At 43.7% G+C, this 10525-nt stretch overlaps 1 pseudogene; it reads right to left on the bottom strand.

Annotated features, from left to right (window-relative positions):
* Window positions 1-7606: 7606 nt before the first annotated feature.
* Window positions 7607-9906, bottom strand: LOC112935701 (ATPase inhibitor, mitochondrial-like; annotated as a pseudogene).
* Window positions 9907-10525: the final 619 nt, after the last annotated feature.

Genomic DNA, 10525 nt, shown 5'->3' with positions numbered 1-10525 from the left:
CCAGTTTAGAACATCCAGACCAGAAAACAGGCCTTTTAAATGCCATTTTATAAATGATAGGCTAAAGTAGTCCTAATCTAAATGAGGGGTGTCCAAAGGCTTCCGGGAAAATATAACCTTGAAGTCGACCTCTGAAAACAGGATACAAGTGCAACTGCTCCAAGACATGTGTCCACACATTGTAGAACATGCTCAATAAATATTTGGGTGAATGTTAAATTTTGAGAGCAGCTTCTTTGCTCTCCATCCCCTCCCCCATATTTATTGATGCCTGTGGTATTTAGGGAGGCTTCATAGAGTAACAGCCTCAGGAGACATAAAGGAAGCAGGTGACAGTTTGCATTGATTGATTGGCAGTGGTTACTTCTCTCACCTCTAGAGAAACCTCCTTCTGTATGCCTCAGAAAAATGCCTAGCTAACTCGAACTCGACACAGCCTCTGACTATGTTCAGGCATTCATGACTAACATCACGATTTGATAAGCATATGCTGTCTTGCTAATGAGAAGCCTGGGAATAGCATCTGCCTGACTGAGGACTGGAAGAGCTGAACCAGCATGTGGAGAGAAGGGATGATTCTAGAACTAATGGGATCAGAGGTGGCCTATCTGTTTCTCAAGCCCAACTGATCCAAAATAACTCAATGCAAGTACTGCCTGAGCACCTGTTATATGCCCTAGAGCATGTAGGCCACTGTGATGCCAAGATGAGTAAGACACACTCCCTGCCCTTGAGGTGAGGATAAAGAAAGCAGTAGAAAAAACACAAGGCAGAACATGCATGCCAGGTGTCGTGAAAGAGGCCAGCTTTCTAGGATTCTCCCAATTCTGTTCACAGATCCCGCTGGTGCAAGTACACAGCTTAACAACCCCTGGCGGCAGTTATGTCTAACTTCTCTCTTCCCTTCGTCTAAGTGCTGGCCAGCCTCCCCTCTGAGTTTCTTGCTTATTGCTTCTTTCTACTCCAAGGCCCACTGCTCCTTCCAGCAGTGCACTAGCATCCTGCACCCAGCTGTCCTCTAGCCAGTCATCCACCTTCCTCAGGCCATCCCCTGTTCTGAACACATCCCCTGTTTTCTGCCCACATATGTCCACCTAGCCCTATTCCCTACCTCATCTCTCCTGGAGCTCTCTCTACGTAAGAGAATGATCAAAGTGGGCACCTACCAACTATTCCCCACGGGCCACACAAATGCCCTCTGTTGACAGCCTTTTCTTTAAAAAAAAAAAAAAAAAAAAAGTTGCAGCTTGGGGTGTCTGGGTGGCCCAATTGGTTAGGTGTCTGACTCTTGATTTCAGCCCAGGTCATGGTCTTGGGGTCTTGGGATTGAGCCCCATGTCAGACTCTGTGCTGAGTGGGGAACATGCTTAATGATTCTCTCTCCCTCTGCCCCTCCCCCTGCTCACATATGTACACGCTCTCAAATAAATAAATCTTTAAAAAAAATTTTTTTAAATGCATCTTGACATTTTCTAGATGAAAACCCTGTGCTAGATGCTGAGGGGGATAACAAAGATGACCCAACCAAGACCTCTGCTTTGGGCAATTTGCATTCAAGGCAGTGACTTCCCTTCTCAGAGTAAAAGAGAACGTGGCCTAGAGTGCCCCACCAGGTCCCATATCTCCTTGCATTCTTTTTTTTTTTTTAAGATTTTATTTATTTATTCATGAGAGACACACACACACACAGAGGCAGAGACACAGGCAGAGGGTGAAGCAGGCTCCATTCAGGGAGCACACTGCGGGACTCGATCCCGGGTCCCCAGGATCAGGCCCTGGGCCAAAGGCAGTGTCAAACCACTGAGCCACCCCAGGCTGCCCTCCTTCATTTAATTCTGACCTCACCTCCTATAACTATACTCATTGCTGTCTCTGCTCCAACTATACTGCCCTTCTTTGCTCATCTGAAAACATCTAGTAAAGTTCTTGCCTCAGGGCCTTTGCACTGCAGGCCCCTTTACCTGAAACACCCATCCCATATGTATTTCATGGCTCACTCTCACATCTTTCAGGTCTTTTTTTTTTTTAAGATTTTATTTTATTTATTCATGAGAAACAGAGAGAGAGAGAGAGAGGCAGAGACACAGGCAGAGGGAGAAGCAGGCTCCATGCAGGGAACCTGATGCGGGACTCGATCCCAGGACCCCAGGATCACGACCTAAGCCAAAGTTGGACGCCCAGCCGCTGAGCCACCCAGGCATCCCCTCCTTCAGGTCTTTACTCAAACGTTACCTTCTCAATGAAGCCTTTCCTAGCCCCTTTCAAAGAATGTAGTATCTAACCTCCCACATACTCTGGATCCCCCTTCCACAATTTATTATTCTCTAGAGCATTCATCACCCTCTGAAATGCTATTTTTCTTGTCTCTCTTGCTTATTAGCTACCCTCTTTTCAGTGGTTCTGAGAAGGCACAACATGGTCTGTTTTGTTTTGTTCAATGATTATCTCTAGCAGCATCTAAAACAGAGCCTGGGGACACTTAGCTCACTCAGTCAGTAGAGCATGTGACTCTCGATCTCAGGGTTGTGAGTTTGAGCCCCAAGTTGGGTATAGAAATTATTTAAAAATAAAACCTTTAAAAATATAATAAAACAGAGCCTGATATTCAGTAGATGGTCATTACGTATTTGTTGAATGAAGCCCAACCTCAATGTATCCCTTCCATGAAGCCTTCCCCAGATCACTCTGAGCAGGAGAAAGGATGCCTTCCTTCCCTGAACCCCCACAGGACCCTGAACAAAGTCTGCATTATACTCAGTGGCAGGGATTTCCAGGGAAGGCAAGAGAAACCACCCTGAGAACCACATGACACTGGCTGTATGTCCTCATATGTCCTGAAGATCTTATGTTTAACCACAGTTTGAAGTTCTTATACTTGTTCATTTGCTCCTTATGATCTGGTATCCCCTGAAGAGTCAGTCCTGTGAGGGTGGGGGCCCTGTTGTCCAGTTCACCATTACATCCCCAATGTTCAGCATGACACCTCGCATAGGGGAGGTACTTACTAAAGAGAGATAGGGAGAATGAATGAATGAGGAATGCCATTCTTCCCCCCAGGCTCTCTTCAGAGCCCACATCAGCTGTGCTCTCCCTCCCTGCTCTACCCACATGACCCATAGAGCACCCTGCTTTCTCTCTCAGAACATTGTAGCCTGACATAGCAGCATAGCAGTCTCCCTCAACCAGCATACATGCCCAAGACCCAGCACACCTGTGATCATCACAGCTCTTATTTATTTATTTATTTATTTATTTATTTATTTATTTATTTATTTAAAGATTTTATTTATTAAAAAAAAAAAAAAGATTTTATTTATTTATTCATGAGAGAGAGAGAGAGGCAGAGACACAGGCAGAAGGAGAAGCAGGCTCCATGCAGGAAGCCCGATGTGGGACTCGATCCCGGGACTCTGGGATCACGCCCTGAGCCAAAGGCAGACCAACTGCTGAACCACCCAGGTGTCCCTCTTATTTATTTTTTTTTAAGATTTATTTATTTACTTTAGGGGGGGAGGGGAAGAGGGAGAGAGAGAGAGGTTCCCAAGCAGACTTCCTGCTGAGCATGGAGGCCAACATGGGGCTCAATCCCATGACCCCTAGACCAAGACCCTAGCGAAACCAAGAGTTGGACGCTCAACCACCCAGGCACCTCGACCACAGCTCTTCTAAAATCCTTTCTGTGGCTTCCCATTGCCTCCATTCAAAACCTATGCTGTAGCATTACTCAGGTACCCCATTACTCAGGTAATCCTGGTCACAGGGAAAAGAATGCTAGGAGACAGAAGCCAGGGTCGGAAGCCCAGCTCGGCCACATATTTGTGTCATGGCTTTGTGTAGGTCACTTGATCACTGAATCCCCGGTTCCTCTTGGTTTTCATTTCCTTTGTCAGTGAAATGAGTTCACTAACAATGGCTCTGTACTTCACAGGTTGTACTGAGGATCTGGTGAGGTGAGGAGTGGGTGAACTTTGTGCCTAGTAGGGGAAATACTTATTTTGGTTTCCGGCATCACCGCTCCTACCTGTTCATAATTCTAGCTAAACAAGGCCTGATCCCTGTTCCCCTCTCATCTTCCCCCTTTTGAAATATTCATCTTTCAAGAATCAGCCTGCTCTGCTCCACAGTTGTACCCAAAACATGATTAATCCCACCCTTAATCAGACCCCCAGAGCACCGAGTTCACCCCTGTCAGCCCTCTCCTTTTATTTTACCTCCTGAAAAGCTGAGATCCTCACAGGGCTAATTCAGCAGAGGACAGGGCCCAAGGAACCTGGTGATGCCCGTTGGTTCCATCCTGGAACCCTGGGTGTTCATTTCCCACACTGGTAATTCCGAAAACCTTTTTGAAGACAAGCCTCGAGGAGGAAGAGCCTGAACTATGCTGGAGTTCCTCTCCCCTCCTTCTTGGGTTGTGTCAAAAGACCGGTTGAAGGAGAAGACAGAGGACCAGTACTTTGGAGCTGTGCTCCTTCAGAAAGCCACAGAGGCCCAAGAACCAGTCCTAAGGAGTAAGGGAAACCTATAGGGGGTATGAAGACCTCCCCATGCCTTTGTTTTGTTTTAAGATTTTACTTATTCATTCATGAGAGACACAGGAGAAAGGCAGAGACACAGGCTCCATGCAGGGAGCCCGATGCGGGAGTCGATCCCGGGACTCTAGGATCAAGCCCTGGGCCGAAGGCAGGCGCTAAACCGCTGAGCCACCCAGGGATCCCCTCCCCATGCCTTTGTAAGCAGAGACAGTGAACCTTCTGGAATTCTTTGAGAGCTCATATGGACTAAAAGTGGAAGGTTCGATGAGGGCTTCAAAACAGTCACAGGCGGTGGGTTCTTCACACATTGCTGATGAGCAGTGCCAGGAAGTGAGGAACAAGGAATAGCCAGCAGCGAAGAGCTCTGCATTGTGGGAGCTCTCTCCTTTCTCCCTCCTGATCATTTTGGCAGCTGCTCCTGGCGGTGGCCCTCCTCCACCTAAGGCAGGAAGGTGGCAACCAAAAAGTTGAAAAAGTCGCTGGTGTCTATCAATTCTAGGCTCCAACTTGTTATGGAAAGTGGAATGTATACGCTGGGGCATGAGACTCCAAAAATGATCAGACATGGCAAAGCAGAGCTAGTCATCCTCACCAACAACTGCCCAGCCTTGAGGAAATCTGAAATAGAATATTAAGCCCTGTTGGCCAAAACTGGTGTCCATCTCTACAGTGGCAATGATATGGAATCGGGCACAGCTTATGGGAAATTCTACAAAGGAATCACTGACCACAGTGATTCCAGTCTCATTAAAATCATACCAGAAGGGACACCTGGGTCGCTCAGTGGTTGAGCATCTGCCTTTGGGTCAGGGTGTGATCCCAGAGTCCTGGGATCGAGTCCCACATCAGGCTCCCTGCATGGAGCCTGCTTCTCCCCCTGCCTGTGTCTCTGCCTCCCTCTCTGTGTCTCTGATGAATAAATAAATAAAATCTTAAAAAAAAAAAAAAAAAGAATCATGCTGGTGAAAAGTAAATCACACAAAATTTCTTCTTAATAAAACTAGCCAAAAAAATAAAAAATAAAAAAAAAACTGGCCAGAGCTTGTTTAAATTAATATATATATATATATATATATATATATATATATATAGGCACTGAGAGAGTCTGTAGAGAGCCCAGTAGTGTTCCCAACTATGAGGAACTCCCTGCCACCAGCACCACCACCAAGAAGCTTGTTAAAATGCAAATCCCTGGGCCCTGTTCCCAAGGTTTTGTTTTGTTTTGTTTTTTTTAAGGATTTTATTTATTCATTTATGAGAGGCAGAGACATAGGCGGAGGGAGAAGCAGGCTCCCTGCCTGATGTGGGACTCGATCCCAGGACCCAGAGATCACACCCTGAGCTGAAGGCAGATGCTCAACTGCTGAACCACCCAGGCATCCCTGTCCCCAAGATTTTATCTCCATAGTTCTGTGGTTCAGCTTGGGCATACATATTTTATTTTTGTTATATTGATCTTAATATACAATACCTCCATGTGCTGGAAAATTAAAAGAGTACAATGATGTTAATACTTCTGAAGTTGGGTGATGGATATGCAGGGGCTCACGATATTGTTCTATTTTTATTATACTCTGAAACTTTCTATAATAAAACATTTTTTAAAGGTACACAGTGAAGTTCAAAGGTTAAAACAATAAAACAGGTCTTTCTCTTTTCCCCTCCCAGGTCCCACAGTCATCCTGTGCCTCACTGCCTCACCTTCCAGAGTCAGTCTACACCCATGGTCTCAACCTGGCCACACCTTGGAAGCCTCAAAAGGTGTTGAAGGCCTGGGTTCTTCTCTCCTCTCACCCACCCCCACCCTGCCTCCAGAGGTACTGATTTAAGAATCTGCAGTGTGGACACTAGGGTTGTTTCTTAATCTTTCCAGATCCCTCTAATGTATTGCCAAGGTTAAGAGCTACTAGTCCACACAATTATGAACACACATACATAAGTACTCAGTCTTTTGTTTTTCCACTCAAATTATAGCACATGCTATGCATTTTTCTCTGCTTTGATTTTACCTAATGTACCATTGTATTTGTTTTCTGTTGCTGAGGTGGAAAATTACAAGAAACTCAGGGGCTTAATGTATTGTTTTTTATTTTTCCCATGACAAGTACACTTTTTAAAAAATATTTTATTTATTCATGAGAGAAAGAGAGAGAGAGAGAGAGAGAGAGACAGGCAGACAGGCAGAGAGAAGCAGGCTTCATGCAGGGAGCCTGAAACAGGACTTGATCCTAGAACTCCAGAATCACACCCTGGGCCCAAGGCAAATGCTTAACCTCTAAGCCACCCAGGCATCCCAACAAGTATACTCTTTAATCCTCATCCTTTATTTCACTCATCCCCCACCCACCTTCCTTCTGTAACCATCAGTGTGTTCTCTGTGGTTAGGAGTCTGTTTCTTGGTTTGTCTCTCTCTCTGTCTTTTTCCCTTTGCTTATATGCTTTGTTTCTTAAATTCCACATGAGTGAAATCATATGGTATTTGTCTTTCTCTGACTAACTTATTTCACTTAGCATAATACTCTCCAGTTCCATCCATGTCATTGCAAATGGTAAGATTTCTTTCTTTTTATGGCTGAGTAATATTCCATTATATATACATACTTGGAAGCTTTCCTTCCCCTTCCATTTTTTGGAATAGTTTGAGAAAAATGGGTATTCACTCTTCTTTGAATGTTTGGTAGAGGGATCCCTGGGTGGCGCAGTGGTTTGGCGCCGGCCTTTGGCCCAGGGCGCGATCCTGGAGACCCCGGATCGAATCCCACATCAGGCTCCCGGTGCATGGAGCCTGCCTTCTCCCTCTGCCTGTGTCTCTGCCCCTCTCTCTCTCTCTCTGTGACTATCATAAATAAATAAAAATTAAAAAAAAAATAAAGTGAATGTTTGGTAGAATTCACCTGTGAAGCCATCTGGTCCTAGATTTTTGTCTGTTGGAAGGTTTTGTTTTTTGTTTTTTCCACTGGTGACAATTTATTATAATCTGTTGGCAGCACACAGATAGATATTAATAAAACCAGAACTATGTTTCTATAGAAATGGGTGATGATATGTAGCCATTCTATGGGAACTGTGTGCCATTAATCATCATGTTTTAGATTTTTTTATTTTCTTCTTGTGCCATTCAATTTCTTTCTGCAGATGCTCAATCTCCTTTACATGATGAGTGATCTCATCTTCATGGTGTTTCTTCAAGGCTGCCAGTTGTTCTCTAGTATGTACTCGGAAGTATCATTCCTCTTCAGCTTGCTCTTTCTTTCCAAAGGCCCCACCTGCCTCCTGGATCAAGCTGGCGGTGCTGGCATCCTCTGAGTCTTCTGATCGTTCAGAGGCGAAGCCTCAGGTTTACAGTGCCCTAAGCCCCACATGCCCAGCCACATCTGTGTGGACACCTCCATGACAGCCATTGTCAGAGTAGACCTTCGCAGTCACCCCTGTTGGGAGTTTTTTGATTACTGATTCAATTTTTTTAAAGATTTATTTATTTATTTTGAAAGAGAGAGAGAGAGAGAGAGAGAGAGAGAGAGAATGCAGGGGGAGGAGCAGAGAGAGAGAATCTCAAGCAGACTCCTTGCTGAGCATGAAGCCTGATGTGGGGCTCATTCTCATGACCCTAAGATTATGACCTGACCCAAAATCAAGAGTCAGACACTTAACCAACTGAGCCACCCAAGGGCCCTGATTACTGATTCAATTTCATTGCTGGTTGTTCATCTGTTTAAATTTTCTTTCTCCCTGATTAAATTTTGGTAGGTTATATGTTTCTAGAAATTTATCCATTTCTTCTAGGTTGTCCAGGTTGTTGACATATAATTTTTTATGATATTCCCTTAAAATCCTTTGTAGTTCTGTGGTGTCAGTTGTTATTTCTACTCTTTCATTTCTTTTAATTTTTCAAAAAATTTTATTTATTTATTTGAGACAGAGTGAGTGAGAGAGAGAGAGAGAGAGAGAGAACGAGCAGGAGTGAGGGAAAAGCCGCTCCCTACTGAGCAGGGGGCTCGATCCCAACCTGAACCTAAGGCAGACACTTAACCAACTGAGCCACTCAGGCACCCCTCTCCTTTCACATCTGATTTTAAGTCTTCTCTCTCTCTCTCTCTCTCTCTCTCTCTCTCTTTTTATGAATCTGGCTAAAGGTTTACAGTTCTTTTTATCTTTTCAAAGAACCAGCACCTGGTTTCGTCGATCTGTTCTAGTGGGGATTTTTTTAGCTTCTACTTCATTTATTTCTGCTCTCATTTTTATTATTTCCTTTCTTCTACTGGTTTGGGGCTTTGTTTGTTCTTCTTTTTCTAGCTCCTTTAAGTGTAATTTTAAGTTGTTTATTTGATATTTTCCTTGCTTCTTGAGATAAGCCTGGGTTGCTATAAACTTCCCTCTTAGAAACACTTTGGTTGCATCCCAAAGATTTTGGACTGTTGTTTTCATTTTCATTTGTCTCCATGTATTTTTTAAAATTTTCTCTTTGATTTCTTGGTTGACCCCTTCATTGTTTTATAGCATATTATTTACCTCCATGTATTTATGCTCTTTCCAGATTTTTCCTTGTGATTGATTTCTGGATTCCGAGTATTGTGGTCAGAAAAGATTCATGGAATGACTTTGTTGATCTTTTAGAGTTTGTTGAGACTTGTTTTGTGGCCTCATATATGATCTATTCTGGAGACTGTATCACGTGCATTAGAAAAGAATGTATATTCTGCCGTTATAGAGTGGAATGTTCTGAATATATGTTAAATCCACCTGGTTCAATGTGTCATTCGAAACCACTATTTCCTTATTGATTTTGTTTGGATGATCTGTCAATTGAGGTAAGTGAGGTATTACAGTCCCACAAGTGTATTGTCTTGTAGATCAGAAGTCTGACATGGATCTCATTGGGCTAAATCAAAGTACATTCCTCCCTAGAGTCTCTGAAGGAGAATCTGTTTCCTTTCTTTTTCCAGCTTCTAGAAGATGCCCAGTTTCCTTGGTTCATGGCTCTTTCCTCCATCTTCAAAACCACATCAGGTTGAGTCCCCTTCATGCTGCCATCTCTTTGATTCCCTCTTTTGCCTCACTCTTCCACTTTTAAGGATCTTATATCCCTGTGATTACATTAATCCCACCCAGATAACCCAGGATCATCTCCTTATTTTAAAGCAAGTTGATTAGCGACCTTAATTCTAACTGCTACTTTAATTCCCCTTTGGCATATGTTCCTACAAAATTCTTTTTTTTTTTTTTCCTACAAAATTCTTATGTTGAAATCCTTGATCTCTTCACAGGCCCACCATGGTGTTGGGAGGCAGGGCCTTTGGGAGGTGCTTGTGTCAAAAGGGTGGAGCCTTCATGAATGATATTTGTGCCCTTTCTAAAGGGACCCCAGAAAGGTGCTTTTTTTTTTTTTAAGAGAGAGAGAGAAAGTGCAAGGTGGGGGGGGGGGGGCAGAGGGAGAGAATCTTAAGCATACTCCACACTTAGTGCAGAGCCCAATGCGGGGCTCCATCTCATGACCCTGAGATTATGACCTAAGCTGAAATCAAGAGTTGAAGCTTAACCAACAGAGCCACCGAGGCGTCCCTCAGAGAGCTCTTTTGCCTTCTTTCTACCATGTGAGGACACAAGGAGAAGATGGTCATTTATAAAACAGCAAGCATGCTCTCACCAGACATCAAATCTGCCAGTACCTTAATAGTGCTTAGACTTAGCCATCTTCCAAAACTATGAGAAATAAATTTCAGTTGTGTAACCCACCCAGTTTATGGCACTTTGCTATAGCAGCCCAAACTAAGACAGCATATAACCTAACAAATTTGCAGGTTCCAGAGATTAGGAGGTGGACATCTGCTACCACATCATAAATATCTGTCCATATTAGGGGAAAATGTTTTTGTTTTGTTCTGTTTTTTTATTTTTTTATTTATTTTTATTTTTTTTTAATTTTTATTTATTTATGATAGTCACAGAGAGAGAGAGAGAGAGAGAGAGAGAGAGGCAGAGACACAGGCAGAGGA

The sequence above is a fragment of the Vulpes vulpes genome, chromosome 3 (assembly GCF_048418805.1).
Source record: "Vulpes vulpes isolate BD-2025 chromosome 3, VulVul3, whole genome shotgun sequence".
NCBI classification, from domain to species: Eukaryota; Metazoa; Chordata; class Mammalia; order Carnivora; family Canidae; genus Vulpes; species Vulpes vulpes.
This window is presented reverse-complemented; position numbering and strand designations above follow the sequence as displayed.